The 18,318-nt window shown below is 43.7% G+C and overlaps 1 protein-coding gene across 2 annotated transcripts in view; it reads right to left on the bottom strand.

Moving 5' to 3' along the window:
• Positions 1 to 18,318, bottom strand: part of ADAMTS3 (ADAM metallopeptidase with thrombospondin type 1 motif 3) — a 251,866-nt gene that overhangs the window by 141,398 nt on the left and 92,150 nt on the right. The window lies entirely within an intron of this gene.

The following is an 18,318-nucleotide window of genomic DNA, read 5'->3' as shown; positions in this document are numbered from 1 at the left end:
CCAAGGAAATTAGGTCCCAACCTCAGAGACTTTTCCGTGTTTCAACTCCAGAGAGCCTGATTCAAAAAGACTGGGATGGGGATCAGAAATCTGCAGTTTTAACAAGCATTTCAGATGCTGCAAATAGTAGTAGTCTGGAAATTATAATTTGAGAAAAACTGCCTAAAAAGTAATGTGCCAATCAAAATGACTTTTTGGATATTTATTCCCTTACTCCAAAACAAATTTTAAAAAGATGACTATTTAAAGAATACATGAGTAAATGGGACCTATGAATTGAACTCTATGTATGTATACATTTCTCAGGTTTTTAAATGTTTACAGAATGAATCAGGGTATCTTAAATTAAGTCATAAGGAAGAAATTAAAAATCATATTCTTTCATTCAAAAGAAAATAGTTTATCTACTAACAGCTGTCACAGAAGAGAAAAAGCTTTATAAATTCCAACAATTAAAAAATAGTTTAAGGGGAATGTAAAATCCAAACGAAACTAACTTTTTGATCTTAGAAATTATTCAAAATAGCATTATAATACATACCAAAGTACATCATTATTCCAAACCTGCTTTAGTGAAGGAGCTTAAGGACTAATTATTAAAGCTAGGATTGTGCATTATAATCTACACTAATAAAAGAGAAACATGGTAATTAGCGTACCACCGCTACCCTTTTCATTGGCTAATCAGTGAGTATATGCAAATTAACTGTCAGCCAAGATGGCGGCCGGCAGCCAGGCAGCTGGAAGCGAGCAGGGAGGCTTGCTTGCTTCAGTGACTGCAGACTCCAACGTTCCCCGCCTGCCGCTGCCGGCCTCTCAGTTGCAACTCTAAGCAACTATGTACTATGTTGCAAATAAGAAGCTAAACAAAACTCCAGAAATCAGCTTTCATTCAGCCAGGCTTTAGCAATATTGTATCGATGTTTTCAGAGGCGAGGCCTCAGAGCTAAAGCTGGCCCAGAATAAAAAAAAAGAAGAAAACAAGGAGCGGTTGGAAGCTTCAGTCACTCGCTTCCGGAAAACAGCCCTCAGCCCCTCACCCAGACTGGCCAGGCACCCCAGTGGGGACCCCCACCCTGATCCAGGACACCCTTCAGGGCAAACCAGCCGGCCCCTACCCATGCACCAGGCATCTATCCTATATAATAAAAGGGTAATATGCCTCCCAGCACCGGGATCAGCGGAGCAGCGAGGCTCCCGGCACCGGGATCAGCGTGACAGGGGGCAGCGCCCAAACCCCCTGATTGCCCTGCGGTTCTGTGTGTGACAGGGGGCTGGGCCACAACCTCCCTATCTGCCCTGCTCTATGTACTGATAGGGGGGAACTCCCCAATCCCCTGATCGCCCTGCGGCTCTGTGTGTGACAGGGGGCTGGGCCACAATCTCCCTATCTGCCCTGCTCTATGCCTGATAGGGGGGAGCTCCCCAATCCCCTGATTGCCCTGCAGCTCTGTGTTTGACAGGGTGCAGCACACCAACCCCCTGATCGGCCCTGCAGCTCTGTGTGTGACAGGATGCGGCACCCCAACCCCCCCTCCCCCCACGGGCCCTGCTCTGTGACAGGGTAGAGCCATAACCTCTCCATCAGCCCTGCCCCGAGTATGACAGTGGCGGAGCCCCAACCCCCTGATCGTCCCTGCTCTGTGGGTGATAGAGGGTGGCGCCCCCACCCCCCTCCACGGGCCTTGCTCTGTGTGTGACAGGGTAGAGCCATAACCTCCCCATTGGCCCTGCTCTGTGTGTGACAGGGGCGGTGCCCCAACTCCCCTATTGGCCCTACTCTGTGAGTGACAGCGGGGAGCTCCTCAACCCCCTGATTGGCCCTGCTTTGTGCGTGACAGGGGGAAGCGCCCCAACCCCCTGATCAGCCCTGCTCTGTGCATGACAGGGGTGGCACCGCAACCTCCCCATCGACCCTGCCTTGAGTGTGACAAGGGGCGGTGCCCCAACCCCCTAATCGGCCCTACCCTGAGCGTGACTGAGGGTGGCATCGCAACCTCCCAATCCGCCCTGCTCTGTGCATGACCAGGGGCTGCACCTAGGGATTGGGCCTGCCCTCTGCCACCCGGAAGCAGGCCTAAGCCAGCAGGTCGTTATCTCCCGAGGGGTCCCAGATTGCGAGAGGGCACAGGCCGGGCTGGGGGACTCCCCCTCCCCCGAGTGCACAAATTTTTGTGCACCGGGCCTCTAGTACAATATAAAGATACATATTGAAGATAAATATACTATTTCTAAAACGATAAGCAAGCTTGCAGTTAACATAATAGAGTCAAAATAGTATGAGACACATAATTTAAAGTACAGAAATTCTGCTTGTAAATAGGAATTTAATCCAGATCAGTTCAACTATTCCCTCGGCATTTGTTATCAGGTGGATGTTAGCAAGCCCACATCATGGTCCATGTTCCCTAGGGCAGAATTTCTCAAACTTCAAAGTGTAAATGAATATCTGGAGATCTTACCAATGCAGATTCTGACTCAGTGGTCTGAGATTCTATATTTCTAATAAATCTTGAAGTGATATTGATGCTTCTTGTCCCTGGATGACACTTTGAGTGACAAGGCCTCAGGGCATTTCAACCTCAGTGAGGTCAACAGAGAAAATCCCATCAACAATATCTAGATCAACGTAGCAGACTGTATTTTCCAATAATGGCCCACAATATACTCTTCCACCCCATATTGCTTTTCTCAGTACGGCCTTGCTATTCCCCCATCCAGAGGGAGAATTGAATTTCCCTCCCCTTGAACCCAGGCCAGCTTTTGTTACTTGTTTGTAATCAAAAGAATGCTATGGAGGTGTCACTGCATGATTTCTGAGACTAGTTAGAAAGAAGCCTCGAAGCTTCTGCCTCAGTCTCATGGAACATTCTGTCTCCAGATGTTCCTCCCAGATCCAGCTGTCACAGCCCAACCCACATGAAGAGGCCATGTGTAGGCAACTCTGGTAATAGTCCAAGCCTTCGAATCACTCGGCCCAGCCACCAGACATGTCAATAAAGAAGCCAGCTCCCAACACTCAGCCACTCAAATCAATCCCAGTATTTTGAGCATTCCCAGATGAGAACCCAGACATTCTGGAGCAAAAACGATTGCCCTCTCTGAATTCCAGCTACACAAAATCCATGAATATAATACAGTAGCTGTTGTTTTCTACCTTAAGTTCAGGTGGTTTGCTATACAATAATGGAAAACTGAAAGAATGGAGTCAGAGTTAAGGAAGAAAAAGAACACCTAGTAAATACTTGATCTTTACCTATTATTTCTAACTGTCTAGATCAGCGGTTCTCAACCTGTGGGTCGTGACCCCTTTGGGGGTCGAATGACCCTTTCACAGGGGTTGCCTAAATACATCCTGCATATCAGATATTTACATTATGATTCATAACAGTAGCAACATTACAGTTATGAAGTAGCAACGAAAATAATTTTATGGTTGAGAGTCACCACAACATGAGGAACTGTATTAAAGGGTCGCGGCATTAGGAAGGTTGAGAACCACTGGTCTAGATAAAGTTATGTAGCTAAAAGAGAGGAGGACTGGTGAGAGAGAAAAAACTTCCAAAACTGTTACAAGACCTCAAGAGAACCGACTGGCCTGAACAGAAGTTGAGTCCTGAGATGAGGCAAGAGATTGTAACAGAAATTGAATGGGAACAATAGTAAAGGAACTTAGAAGGCAGTGGCAACAAATAAATAGCAACCATTAGATGGAAACCTGACAATATATAAAGGAAGTTAAAAATGGAATATGGACTGTTAAGAAGTTAGTATGGCTTCTGGTCCCACCAGTGAAACCTCTTTCATTAGACTAACTAGAAAATCTGTAAGGCAAAATATAAATCAAACTAGAGAAAGCAAGGGAAAAGCTGTAAGGAGAGAAACAGAAGTGATGCAATAGAGAGAACACCCAGTGGGCATATGTAAGATTAGGAAGAAAGAATAATGGTACAATGGTTAAGATGGTTCATGGAATCCTGTGATACTTCCTCTAAACACAAATTTTGAGAACCTACTGTGGGTCATTCACTGTTATAAGAACAAATATATAGTAAGGAATATGGAAAAGTCACTGCCCTTTAAAGATTAAAATACCAATGAGGACAGTAAACAATTAAATATGCTTTCATATAGTGATAAGTACTATGAAGAAAATAAAATAAAGCAGGGTAAATGAAAAGAGGAATTTGGGGAAGGTGAAATGGGAGAGTTGTGTAAGAACTATATATGCTGATTATAACCAAGAAGGAGCCTGTGAAGAGAAAGTAGAAATGAGAGGAAAAGCTAGCAGTTATTATGGATAAAGTTACCAACAGAAGACAAGAAAGCCAAACAACCCACCAGGTGCTCTGGGCAGAAAATTGGGAGTCATTCTTAATCTTCTGCTGGTAATCACCAATGCTGATACTGTCCTCTTCTTTCTAGGCACACAGAAGAACTACATTTCCCACCATCCTCTACAATTAGGTATGTCCAGGCACTAGCCAACAGGAGGTGAGCCTAAGTGATATATTCCTCTTCTTAGCCTGATTCATAAAATCTTCCCACAGCATCCTCCATGTCAGAGGATTGGAGAAGAGAGAGGATAGGTATTTTCTCTCCCCAAGACACCACAGATCTGACAGTGGTGGTGTCTACCTCCCTCAGGTACCCTCTTCAGTGGCCCGAGCATTGTTTCCATTTAAGACCTTGAGGTCCAGAGACAATAACATGTTGCTCTTAAAGGCTCCAGGTGCCTCACCATCCCATCTCAGTTCCCTTACCCTGACCATGCCTCTTTGAAGAGTCCCTTCATGAAACTCTTCTTAGTTAAACTTTTCAAAGAATGCCACTGCTCCCTACCAGGATCTTGACAGAAATACCACTCTATCTCATTAAACATCTGAATAAAAAGTATAATACTTAAGGAATTAAAAAGAACTAATAATATACAGAACATTAGAACTGAGAGTGACCTTAAAAATCACCTTGAACCCATCCTCACTTTATACTGATGGTACCAATTACCAATAACCAATATGGAGTTGATAAGTGGCCTTTTTCCCTTTTATTTTTTCTACATAATCATTACATTTAGCTCACACCAAAAAATATATCTATAATGCCAAACTTTTATCATATTTTTGAATATGTATTTATGATGTTTATCATATTTTCAGGAAAAAAAGTAACAAGATCCAATTCTTAAAATTAGCACTCAGATGCTAGTTCTACATTGGAACAGCATCCACCTCAGCTGGAAGGAGAAGAACATATATTTCTCAGTTCTCATTCTTTCAATGAAACCCTACTCCGTTTATAGGGCTGCCAAATGGCTGAACCAGCCCAAAACAGTTTACAGTATTGAAATATGCTGACTTTTCCCCCTGATGATCCTCTTATGATGGAAAAAACAAGCTTTAACCACAGCTGACCCTGATCATTAATGTCAGCTCCTGATCAAAAGCCACACCCTGCCTGCAAGTCACATTAAAATAAAGCATCTCTCCAGCTAAAAGTTCAGTAGCGGCAAATGTCCATGATCAAGCTCCCTGGATAAGGGCTTTTTCTAGTTCCCTCTGTTTCCCTCTAAATTTACCCTTGCTCCACAACACTTATCTTGAGTTTCTTCCAATGTTCTGAGATGCAACATTAGCTAATAGGTACCATTCTAAGAAAAGGAGAAGGCGTATTTGTCAAAAAAAACTGACTTGCTTCAAACCAAGCCTTGATGGGTTGGTTTGCACATTAAGTATGAGGCTACACTAAAGCGTGTGTTATTTTTAACAGCTACATCTGTTAGGCACAGAGTCCAGTGTGCTTCCCACACTTTGATCTTCCTGAATCTTTCTTTCCATACCTTTGCTGTATGAAAATGTAATGTCACACAAACACGGTATTTTTAGAACAAAATTTATTAAAGTTATGCGCTGTTACTAAAATATGTCTCTTAACGTCATAATCTTAGCTAAATAATTTAAATGGTTTTCCACGCATGCACAGTTGTTTCTTAAAAATTCTCTAAAGGGCAACAAGGTGTGCTTTCTGTTAAGTACACCAGTTTATTAATTCTTTTGTTCTTTATAAATTGTAGATGTATATCACAAGTATGTGAGCTGGAATTAGGAAAAAGAATTGTTTTCAACAACAAAGCATGTCTTTTATAGTTGGGCTGACCTCTCTTGCTTCCTATTACTATCTAGCACATAAATCCATTAAACCAGTGATTTTCAACATTTTTCATCTCATGCCACACATAAAATAATTACCAAAATTCTGTGGCACACCTAAAGATATATTTGCTCTCAATCTGGCAAAAAAAAATAGGTATAATTTTGATTTATTCACACCAGATAGTTATTGTTGTGTTGGCAGTTGTCTTTTTTTTACTTGACAATCTAAGGAAAAAGAGGTCAGTGCTCCTGACTTAATAGTCAGGTACTACATGTTTTAAAAATTCTTACAGCACATTGGTTGAAAATTGCTGAACTAGACTAGTGAGATTGATCTCATTAAGAGTAGCTGGCCAATAGCTGGTCATATATACTAACTATCAAATACAAGATGCAAACCACTGACTTCTAACCTGAGCACATGCTGATCTTTAAATGGACCCTTGAGAACAGAGTAGAGAGAGATCCTGGTCTGCATCCTGAGAACCACATGCTGCAAACAAAATGGGGCCTTTGACCCCCAAGAGAAGTTCCTTATGCACTTGAGTCTTCCTGGCCTAACTCTATGGTACTATTAACAGTGATAACAATGTCAGTTTATACTTGGCTCAAACCCAGGCTCAAGGATCACAAAAACAATGTAATAATACAGTAGTCCATTACACATTCATTTGCTCATCCAATCTTTAAAACCATCTTATGCTATTTAAAAACCAGGATTAAAGGATGTTAAATAGCATGCCATGACCATACAGTGAGTGGCAAAACTAGGACTTGAACCCCTATCTTTCAACTCCTAGGACGATGTTCTTTCTATTCTTAGAGTAGAAGATCTCAGCTCTATAATAGAAATTCTGGAGCTCCGAGGTAGATTGACTAAATCAAATAGTCTGAGGTAGGGTCTTATGATAAGCAGGGTTAGGTTGTCCCTATTAATGTCCTTATTATTGGCAAAGATTTAAAAGAAGGATAATCCCAGGTCTTCAAAATTATGGAGAAACAATATTTTCAAACATTCCTCTGGAATTATAAATTGTCACCACCTTTCAGGGGGGTAATTTAACAATGTACATCAAAATTCTTAAAAATGCATGTATCTTTTGATTCTGCGTTTCCATTTCTAGAAATTTAAATGTATACATGCTAAGTAGAAACAACAAATAGAGATTAAACAAATAAATCATGGCATAGCCACATTAAAATTAGATTCTTGATGCATTTTTACTGCCATGAAAAGATGCTGAGGTCTAATGTGTAGTAAATAGTAAAATGCCATTGCACCACCAGAACCATCTGACATTAAAGATTTGTCAAACAACTTTCTAAAATATTCTCAAAGTAATTGACTTTTTCAAAAAAGCTCTGTGCTAATTCATTGCAACACAAAGATTATCAGATCACTAGTTTGCTGCCTATGGATCTTTATCCCCCTTAGTTCATATTAAAGATTTTGTGGCCATAATCATAATCCAATGTCTACCATAATTTATCCAGAAAGTGTTTAGGTTGAAAAACTAACACAGAACACATTCCACTAGGGTTGTGTGGTCAACAATATTCAACTGCTCCAAAGCCCTCCGCCAGGTCTCCACGTTGGTCCCTATGAACCAGTCCTCCAGGAGCCATCGCCACAGAAGCAATACTAGGATGAATTCGCCCAGAGCCATGTGGCTTTGACTCTGTCAGTACTAACAATAATTCAGACCCATAAAGTGAAGAAGACAGGAATTCTTTCTGGTCTCACACTGCTAGGTGAAGTCCTGTGGTATATTTATATTCATTAATATTAACAATAGATAATATGCTAATAGTAGTAATGGCAAAATACAGCCAGTTTTGAGGGGAAAAAAGTACCCTTACTATTTATAAGATTCTTTCCATTAAATAGGATGGTTGTTTAGTTTGATGGAACTGTTTCATCCTTTTGAGTTACCATGAATGTTTTGGGGGGGGGTTGCTCCTTTTAAGTTTCAGCTATTGTGATTTAGAATGAGGATAAGCCAGAGTTAACTGACAGCGCCCTCCTTTGCATGTATGAAAAGTAGGGCATGGGGAAGCCTCACGGCTAAACACAGAGGTGCTAGGAGAGAGATGAAAATTCCCATAAACACAGCCTGCTAAAAGGCTCAGGGTATGATACTGTTCACAAGTAAAAGTTCCTTCTTTCATATAGAAAAATTCTAACTCAGTGTTTCTCAAACTTTTTGGTCTTAAACCCTTTTACGCTATTTAAGAGTATTGAGGATCCCCAAGAAACCTTTGTTTATGTAGGTTTTGTGGTACTTATTACAAATTAAAATAAATATCTACATTACATTTATTAACTTATTTAAAAATAAATTAGTAAAATTAATATAGTTTATGAAAACTATGATCTTTTCAAAACAAAGAAAATTCAGTGAGAAGATTGGCATTGCTTTACATTTTTGCAAATCTTTTTATGTCTGACTTAATAGAAGACAGCTGGATTCTCCTACCTGCTTCTGAATTCAATCTGTTGTAATATACCTCTGGTAGCCTCTGGAAACTCCACTCTATACTTGAGTGAGAGTGAGAGTGAAAGAAACAAAAACTGTCTTAGTATTACTATGAAAATAATTTTGAACTCACAGAACCCCTGAAAGGATCTTGAGGACATAGAGTGACCAAACTGTCTGTCTTCCCTGGGACACACTTAGTTTGAGCACTGCAAGTCTCATGACCTGGGGAAACCCCTTAGTCCGGAGCAAACCAGTCTGACTGGGTCCCCTCTCTGTACTACACTCTAAGAACAGCAGTGTTAAATAAGACAAGATCAGCCCTAGCCGGTTTGGCTCAGTAGCTACAGCATCAGCATGTGGACTGAATGGTCCAGCATTCAATTCATGGCAAGGGCATGTACCTTGGTTGCAGGCTGGATCCCCAGCCCTGGTTGAGGCACATGTGGGAGATAACCAATCGACGTGTCTCTCTCTCACATTGATGTTTCTCTCTCACATAGATGTTTCTCTCTCTCTGTGTCTCTCCCCTCACTTCCACTCTCTCTATAAATCAATGGAAAAATCCTTGTGTGAGGATTAACAAAACAAAACAAGATCAGAAATATTATCTTGCTTAAGATCAGAATATGTGGGATATAAATCGGAAACTCATGGACACAAACAGCAGTGTGGTGGTTGCCCGAGGAAAGGGGATGAGGGTGAAGAGGGTCCAAACATATGGTGACAGGAAAAGATCTGACATTGGATGGTGAGCACACAGTGCAAATACAGCTCTTGTAACATAGAAACCTATACCTGAAACCTGTATGATCATATGAACCAATGACAACCCAATAAATTTAATTAAAAAATAAAAAAGGACACTACTCCCTATACCTTCAAAATCACAAACTACCTAACACCAGGCTACATATTCATGCATTGTTAGTTTTATACAGTGCTTAATAATAACATACTAATTTAAAATCAGTGGAATTTATAATCAGTGGAATTTAAAATTAGTGGAATTTACTTAGAAGAAGTAGCATATACTTAAGTATACACAAAGTAGATGTTAAATGTGTCATATTAAGAAAAGTCAAAATAGGAGATATTTAATTTTTTATGGTTTGGGACCTTGGGATTGAACCAATGCAACCTAATGAATGGCCCCTACAACGTACTCATTTTTAAAAGAAAAGTAGTGCATGTCATTTCACTAAGTATTCACAAAATGAAATAGGATTCTTACTATTATAGAATTAATTACCTTGAGCAACAATAATAAAAAAGTATTTAACTTCCTGAGAATTAGTTCAGTTTTCAAAAAGCTTTACTGAATAAAGTATGTTAACTTTGCTTTATGACACTCAAGTGCCAAACCACATGTTTTCACTCCATCACCTTTGGTTCCTTTTAAATTGTGTATGAGTAAGTCTGTAGTCAAATAATACAGTCATCTGTTTCCATCATTTTTTTTTCCTTTTTAAAAAAATGTTTCCTTTTTTAAAAATGTGATGTACATAACAACTAAGTGACTGGTATGATCTTTTAACAATTCCTAAAGTTCTTTTTTTTTTTAACATGAATGACAAAATCATATTGTTAAATTAAAATGTTATAAGAAATCACCATCGTAACCAGTGGTTTTCCTGCATGTGAGATATTTTACATTATTGAATTGGCAAAGCATTCCTTTCAAGCTCAAGACATTTTGCTTGCCATCTTTCTCATAAAATTACGTGTGTACCTACAGTTGCTATGTTACTGGTATAAGCCTTACCTTGGCCTAGTAATTTTGTTTAAATAAATCATTTTCTGAAAAGGTGTTTGCTAAAACTTTAAAATATATTCCCAAAAGCAATAATTCCCTAAAAGAAAAAAAATGTGGCTTTCTTCTCCAATTTTTGAGGTTTTTCTCTTCACTTTTCAATTGTCTACAAATTCATTATGAAGGATATTTATGATTTTTTAAATGTCTTACAATGTCAATGCAAAATTTCAGAAGATACACAGAACATTAGTTGACAGCTTTTCTATTTCAAATAGGGGGGAGGGATGAAGCAAAATATTTCACAATGAAATACCACAAGTTAATATTTCAAACTTTAGAACTTTGTGAAAAGGTCATTTGTAATGCCTAAAAGACTAATCTACACTAATAAAAGAGAAACATGGTAATTGACGTACGACCGCTACCCTTCCCATTGGCTAATCAGCGTATCCTTATGCAAATTAACTGTCAGCCAAGATGGCGGCCGGCAGCCATGCACTGAAGCGAGCAGGGAGGCTTGCTTGCTGTGGACTCCAACGTTCCCCGCCGGCCTCTGAGCTTCAGTTGGAAACATAGTAACATTTATAGAAGATAAACAAAACTCCAGAAACCTCCTGTCAGTCAGCCGGGATCTCAGAGCTGGAGTCGCAACATTGTTTCGAATACAGAAAACAAAGGCCAGAAACCTGCTTTCAGCCGAGCCTCAGAGAGAAAGCCGGCTCTCAGCTCCAGTGACAGCCATAGAAGGTAAATAAATGCCAGAATAAAAAAAAAAAAAAAGAAAAAAAGGAGAGGTTTGGAGCTTCAGTCGCCCGCCAGCCTGAAAACAGCCCTCAGCCCTTCACCCAGACTGGCCAGGCACCCCAGTGGGGACCCCACCCTGAAGCAACAAGAAGGCGGCTAATTTGCATACTGAAGGCAGGCGGCAGCAGGCAAGGCTGTCTGCAGTCTGGGACCCGGATCTGTGACCCTGCCGGGCGGGATCAGCGGAGCCGCAAGGCCTCCCGGCACCAGGATCAGCGTGACAGGGGGCAGCGCCCAAACCCCCTGATTGCCCTGCGGCTCTGTGTGTGACAGGGGGCAGCGCCCCAACCCCCTGATCAGCCCTGCTCTGTGGGTGATAGAGGGCGGCACCTCAAACCCCCCCCCCCCCACGGGCCTTGCTCTATGTGAGATGGGGTAGAGCCATACCTCCCCATCAGCCCTGCCCTGAGTGTGACAGGGTGTGGTGCCTCAACTACCCCCCCCCCCCACGGGCCCTGCTCTGTATGTGACAGGGGGCGATGCCCCAGCTCCCCTGTTGGCCCTACTCTGTGCGTGACAGGGGGGAGCTCCTCAACCCCCTGATTGGCCCAGCTCTGTGTGTGACAGGGGGCAGCTCCCCAACCCCCTGATCGGCCCTGCTCTGTGCATGACAGGGGGGAGCTCCCAAAACCCGATTGACCCTGCTCTGTGCATGACAAGGGGGAGCGCCCCAACCCCCTGATCGGCCCTGCTCTGTGCGTGACAGGGGGGAGCTCCCCAACCACCTGATCGACCCTGCTCTGTGTTTGACAGAGTACGGAGCCCCAACCCCCCTGATGGTCCCTGCTCTGTGTGTGACAGGGGGCAGCGCCCCAACCCCCCTGATGGTCCCTGCTCTGTGTGTGACAGGGGGCAGCGCCCCAACCCCCCTGATGGGCCCTGCTCTGTGCATGACAGGGGCAGCGCCCCAACCCCCTGATCGGCCCTGCTCTGTGCGTGACAGGGGGTGGCACCGCAACTTCCCTATCGACCCTGCCTTGAGTGTGACAGAGGGCGGTGCCCCAACCCCCCAATTGGCCCTACCCTGAGCGTGACTAGGGGTGGCATCGCAACCTCCCCATCCGCCCTGCTCTGTGCATGACAGGGGGCGGCGCCCCAACTCCCCAATCAACCCTGCTCTGAGCCCGACCAGGGGCTGCACCTAGGGATTGGGCCTGCCCTCTGCCACCCAGGAGCAGGCCTAAGCCAGCAGGTCATTATCTCCTGAGGGGTCCCAGACTGTGAGAGGGCACAGGCAGGGCTGAGGGACCCCCTCCCCCCCCCCCCCCCCCCCCGCCGAGTGCACAAATTTTTGTGCACCGGGCCTCTAGTCTATACTAATAAAAGAGTAATATGCTAATTAGACCGGGAGACCTTCCAGAGACCTTCCAGACGTCCTTCTGGACAAAGCTAGGGGCGTGGCCAGCCTGAAAATGGCCCTCAGCCCATCACCCAGGCTGGCCACACCCCCAGGCAGGGACCCCCACCCAGATGGGGGCATGGCCAGCCTGCAAACTGCCCCAGGCCCCTCACCCAGGCTGGCCCCATCTCCCAAGGGGACCCTGATCCAGAACCCCCTTCAGGTTATACCAGCCAGCCCCCGCCCGTGCACCAGGCCTCTATCTATACTAATAAAAGGGTAATATGCTAATTAGACCAGGAGACCTTCTGGACACCCTTCTGGACAAAGCCATGGTGGCGGGGCCGAGGCAGAGGTGGTTACGGGCGATCAGGCCAGGAGGGGAGGGCAGTTGGGGGCGAGAAGGCTGGCGGGGGTGGGGGACAGTTGGTTGCGATTAGGCCAGCAGCGGGGGGGTGGAGTTGGGGGTAATCAGGCTGGCAAGGGGGGGCAGTTGGGGGCAAGAAGCCTGGCAGGCAGAGTGGTTAGGGGCGATCAGGCAGGCAGGCATGTGAGTGGTTAGGAGCCAGAGTTCCTGGATTGTGAGGGGGATGTCCCAGATTGGAGAGGGTGTAGGCCTGGCTGAGGGATAACCCCCATGCACAAATTTCATGCACTGGGCCACTAGTAATTATATAATACTAATCAGGTACAAAAGCATCAAATTAGCAAGTTAAAGATGAGCCTCATGGTACATTTCAAGAGACAAAGATCTGAACCCCATTTTGTAATTATGCATCAAAATCTGGTAAAATATTAGCATCTATTATAGAAATACCATATTCAAACAATAATATCCCTGCCACCAGTGTCTCCAAATTTTAGCTTACTCTCCACAAAGCTAGTCAGTTTGAGGGCAGGAAAATCACTTTCCTGCTTTAAAACTTCCACGATATCTGTTGCCTATGTGAAACCTGAACTTTTCAATATATTTTATAATATTCATTCAGTCCCCCAAATACCTCATCTTTTGCCAATTCATTCACTCAACGAGTAGGCCTTGGGTGCCTGTCAGCACCTGCCCACAGGTGCTCGATCACAGTGTGCATCAGCTACAGCAACTTCCTTACAGACTCACAATCCCATGAGCCTTTGGAGAGAGACACTCCTCCTTCTCTCTGTGAAGATAAGCCACAGTACAGGTGAGAGCTTTACACAAGCGGAACATTTCAGAAAATTTTTAAATGTTCAGTGTCGATTCTGCCTGTCCATAAATAAAACCCAAATAATCTCATGAAGTCCCAAGGGAAGCAAATACCTCATAAAGTTCCAAGGGAAGAAAATATATCTATTCAATCTGGATTTCTACTCTTTCATCACTAGAAGAATTCTGATGAGAAAATTACTACTTTTGTGTCATTTTCAAAAGTGAAGTAAAAACGACATACAATAAAAACAAAGACCTTAGGTGTTCCATAAAATGAGTACTCACAATTGAAAATACTTGTGCAACCAACACTGAAAACAAAATATAAGACACAGCTGTCAGAATCAAAAAGTTCTCTAATGCGCCTTTCTACTCAATTTATCCTCCCATCCCTAGGCAACCCCTAATTCTACCATCAGACATTATTTTTTTTTCCTATTCTCTGACTTCATATAAATAGAACCAGAGTGTATGCAGATTTTTGAATCTGGCTTCTTCCACTCAGCATAATGTTTTGAGATTCACCTATATTGTTGCATGGATCTGTACTTGCTTATTCTTACTACTGCGTACAATTCTTTTGTATGCAACTTCCTTATAAGCTCATAATCCCATGAGCCTTTGAGTATTTATTGACACTCTGGATAACTTATTTTGTAAGATGTCTGTTCAATTTTTTTGTCCATTTTAAAAAATTAGATTGTTCACCTTTCACTGCTAATTTGTAGGATTTTTTAAAATATTCAATACACACATTGTTTTTCAGATATATATGTTGTGAATATTTTTTCCCAATCTGTGGTTTGTCTGTTCATTATTTTAATGGTGTGATGAGAAAAATTAATTTTTAATTTTGATGAAGTCAGTTTATCAATGGTTTTTATAGTTACCACTGTTTGTGTCCTGTTCAAGAAATCTTTATTTACTCCAAAACTTTCTATTAGAAGATTTTTGGCTCTAAGATTACAGATATGTCTATGGTTCACCTCAAATTAATTTTGTGCATGGAGTGGCATAGGGGTTGAGTGTTCTTGGATGATTATTTGAATTATATTACTACTAGGGGCCCAGTGCACAAATTCGTGCACCTTGAAAGGAACTGTGGGCCACGAGGCTGTGGTGGGCACAGGGTTGGGTCTTGGCCCATCCTCCGTGCCCCTGCCCAGCCTCTCCTGCCATGGCCCCCAGTCCCCTCTCTGCCGGCAGCCTCGCTCCCGCTGCCGCCGCTCCCACGCACTGATGGCGCCAGCCCCGCTCGCACCCGCTAACAATGTGGAACGATTGGGGCCAGTGCAAGCAGCAGGTGCAAGCAGGGCTGGTGCCCCAATCAACCCTCAGGAGTAGGCAGAGGTGGAGAAGCCCTGAGGGGCGACTGGGCCAACAGCCACCACTCGCACCCGCTGACAGTGCCGAGTGATTGGGACTGGCGTCGAGCGCTGACAGCAGGTACAAGCGGCAGCTCCAGCATTGGTTGCGGGTGCAAGTGGGGCTGGTGTTGGCAGTGGGTGCAAGCGGGGGCTCCAGCACCGGCAGCAGGTGCGAGTGGGGGGTGAGGGGGCGCTGGCAGCAGGTGCAAGCGCCAGGCGGGACTGTGGCACACAGGAGCAAAGAATTTTTAGTAACCACCAGAGGCTCGCCCCAATGACAGCCACCCGCACCCTGCCTTGGTCTGGAGCCCCCACTCACCTTCTCCACCATCCTGCCGCAGCCGATGCCTGCCATGTTCTGCACACGCCCCCTGATGGTCAGCACACATCATAGCAACTGGTTGTTCGGCTGTTCTGGTTGTTCAGCACAAATAGTTCTGTTCGGTCTATTTGCAAATTAGCCTTTTATTATGTAGGATTTGGGAGAGATGGGGATTCAGCCCTGTGTCAGTGAAGTGGGACATAAAGTACTCTATCCTGCCTCTCTGGAAAGAGGCTGAGCAGCCTCCTCCACCAGGGCCAGACCATGGGGCTAAGGCACAGGACCTCTATGCATTACAAAGGAGTTGATTTAGAAATTGGCATGATTTCCAAGTCTTGTGTCTGCCCACAGCTTACATAAACCACTTTAAGTGTTCTCTGAAGTTTTTATTTAAAATTCAAGCCCCATCATTCAAAAGTGCCCAGTATTCGTTCTGCGTGCCAACAATACTCTCCAGATAAGGAGCATCCTACTCCTGTTTATAAGGGTTCTCTCATCAGAGGTTGCATCTTTGTCAAAGGGATCTCAATACTGTAGCTACAAGCTGAAATATTCATAGCCTTTTCCTATGCAGAACCATTTTCTGGTGCTCCCCAAACCACATGTACAGTGCGATTGAAACTTTGTGGCCCATGCACAGAAGTCGGTATTTTGTGGAAGAGCCACACTCAAGGGGCCAAAGAGCCGCATGTGGCTCACGAGCTGTGGTTTGCTGACCACGGGCCTAGGTGGTCGTCACGCCCTCACGCATCACGCCCTAATGTTGTCATAAGATAGCGTCACAAGATGGCTGTCACAAGATGACCTTGCACACAGCAGAGGCGGGGCCTGGTGGAGGAGGTGGGTCATGGCAGGGGAGGGTAGTTGGTGGCAATCAGGCCGGCAGGGGAGGGCAGTTGGGGGCGATGAGGCTGGCAGGCAAAAGCGGTTAGGGGCAATCAGGCAGGCGAGTGGTTAGGAGCCAGCGGTGCTGGATTGTGAGAGGGATGTCTGACTGTGGAATTGGGCCTAAACCGGCAATCGGACATCCCCCAAGGGGTCCCAGATTGGAGAGGGTGCAGGCTGGGCTGAGGGACAACCCCCCCACCCCCACCCCCGCGCACAAATTTCATGCACTGGGCCTCTAGTAACACAATAACAAAAGGATTACTATATTATACTATCTACTAATATGTTATAATAGTATATAACATAATACAGTGATATAATACAATACTACCTTGCTCTTAATATGTGTTAAAATAACTCATCCACCATGATGTTTGTAACATGATAAATAATTTTCATAATTTAGCTCCCTGTTCTTATCTGCCTGGTTATCACAACCCAGTTAAAAAACATATATATACCTAAAACTTCCTCCCTCAACAGGGTAACGCCAGTTCTTTCCATGCTCCTCACACTTCCATTATAGCACTTTAATACAATGTTATGGTTATGTATTCATTCATTCGACAAATATTTGTTATGCCTACTACATGTGAAGGACTGTGCTTAGAAATAGATGTACAACGTTTAATAAAAACCATCACGAAGCTTATCCTCCAGTGTTAAACATGTCTTTATCTGCACCTGGACAATGATGTGACTGGAAGTAGTCATTGTATTTTATTCAGCACACTCCCTGGCAATTGGCAGAGCCTCACAAATTGTTGATTTACTTTCCTATAAAAGATAGATAGCTTCAGCCTTGCTCACAGCTAGTTCATTATTAGGCAATCAAGCACAACTGTATTAAAATAAAGTAATGAAATTGTAACAGGTAATGTTTCCATTTAGGGGAATCTAAAATCCCAGACGCTGTAATAAGAAGAAAAGGGGTGTGGGGGGGGAGGTCCAGGAAACCTCATTCACATTACCTGTTCAACCAATTATTAGGTCAATTATTCCTCAAAATTCTGGCAATAGAAAAGAATGACATTGGCCATTCTGGTGTCCTCTGTGGCCATTCAAGTGTGACCTAGAGGTTACCTACACAAACCTAATGGGCTGCGGAATGGGTATCACAGGGAGACAGAGCCCGTTAGTTATGGAATTAAAACACACAGGTAAGTAATCAGCCTAATGAATAGTCCTTGTATGTATCACCACATCCTGCAGGAAACTTAAAAAGCAGCTCAGCTCTGGGCTCAGGCAGCAGGCAAGGGACACCCACTACAGAGCCGCTGCTGTGTGTCAGAGTGAAAATGGGTCCAGTGCTGACTTCCCTTCTGAGGAGAAAATACAAACACATAAATGCACAGACAGTTCCTTCTCCTGTTCCGAGAAAAACAAATAAGGAAAGAATTCCCTGCTACCCTCACCAAATTCTAAATGGGGAGGTGAAAGAGGTACGCAAATCTGTGTGTGTGACGCATGATAAAAATTTACTCCTCTCATGTCTTTCCAAGATCATAAAAAATAAGTTGGTAGCTGTCATCATGGTCTTATCCTGGACATTCGAGGATAAACATTAAACACCTCGGGGTATTTTTTTCCAATTTAAATCTAAACCCAGGTTTACAATAACCATCTGTGCTAAAAGTAATGTTTTCACATGCGAATTTCTCTAACTTTTTAAATCCCGGGATTTACGTGTGTGGACATTTGTATTTGGATGTGTGCTGAGTTTTCTTCCCTTCATTCTTTTAGTTTTGGGCGAAGCTATGAACATGTTTCAGGGAATTAAGTGGTCAGTTACCAAAGTCTCACCCATGGAAATGTCATATTTAAATGCTGGATATAATCAGAGGGAAAGAGCAGTTTGTCTCTTTGACTTTCCAAGTCTGGATGCAAAGTGAAGGGAGTGAAGGATAAGTTCAGATAACAGTACTAGGTAAGGCATAACAGCCAAGAGGTGGGAACAAGCCAATGCCCAGAACTGAAGAATGGATAAATAAGATGTGGTGGAGCCACACAATGGAATGCCATTCTGC

Source organism: Myotis yumanensis, unplaced genomic scaffold (assembly GCF_028538775.1).
Source record: "Myotis yumanensis isolate MYYU_CA2020_CCGP unplaced genomic scaffold, mMyoYum1.0.hap1 SCAF_1, whole genome shotgun sequence".
Lineage (NCBI taxonomy): Eukaryota > Metazoa > Chordata > Mammalia > Chiroptera > Vespertilionidae > Myotis > Myotis yumanensis.
This window is presented reverse-complemented; position numbering and strand designations above follow the sequence as displayed.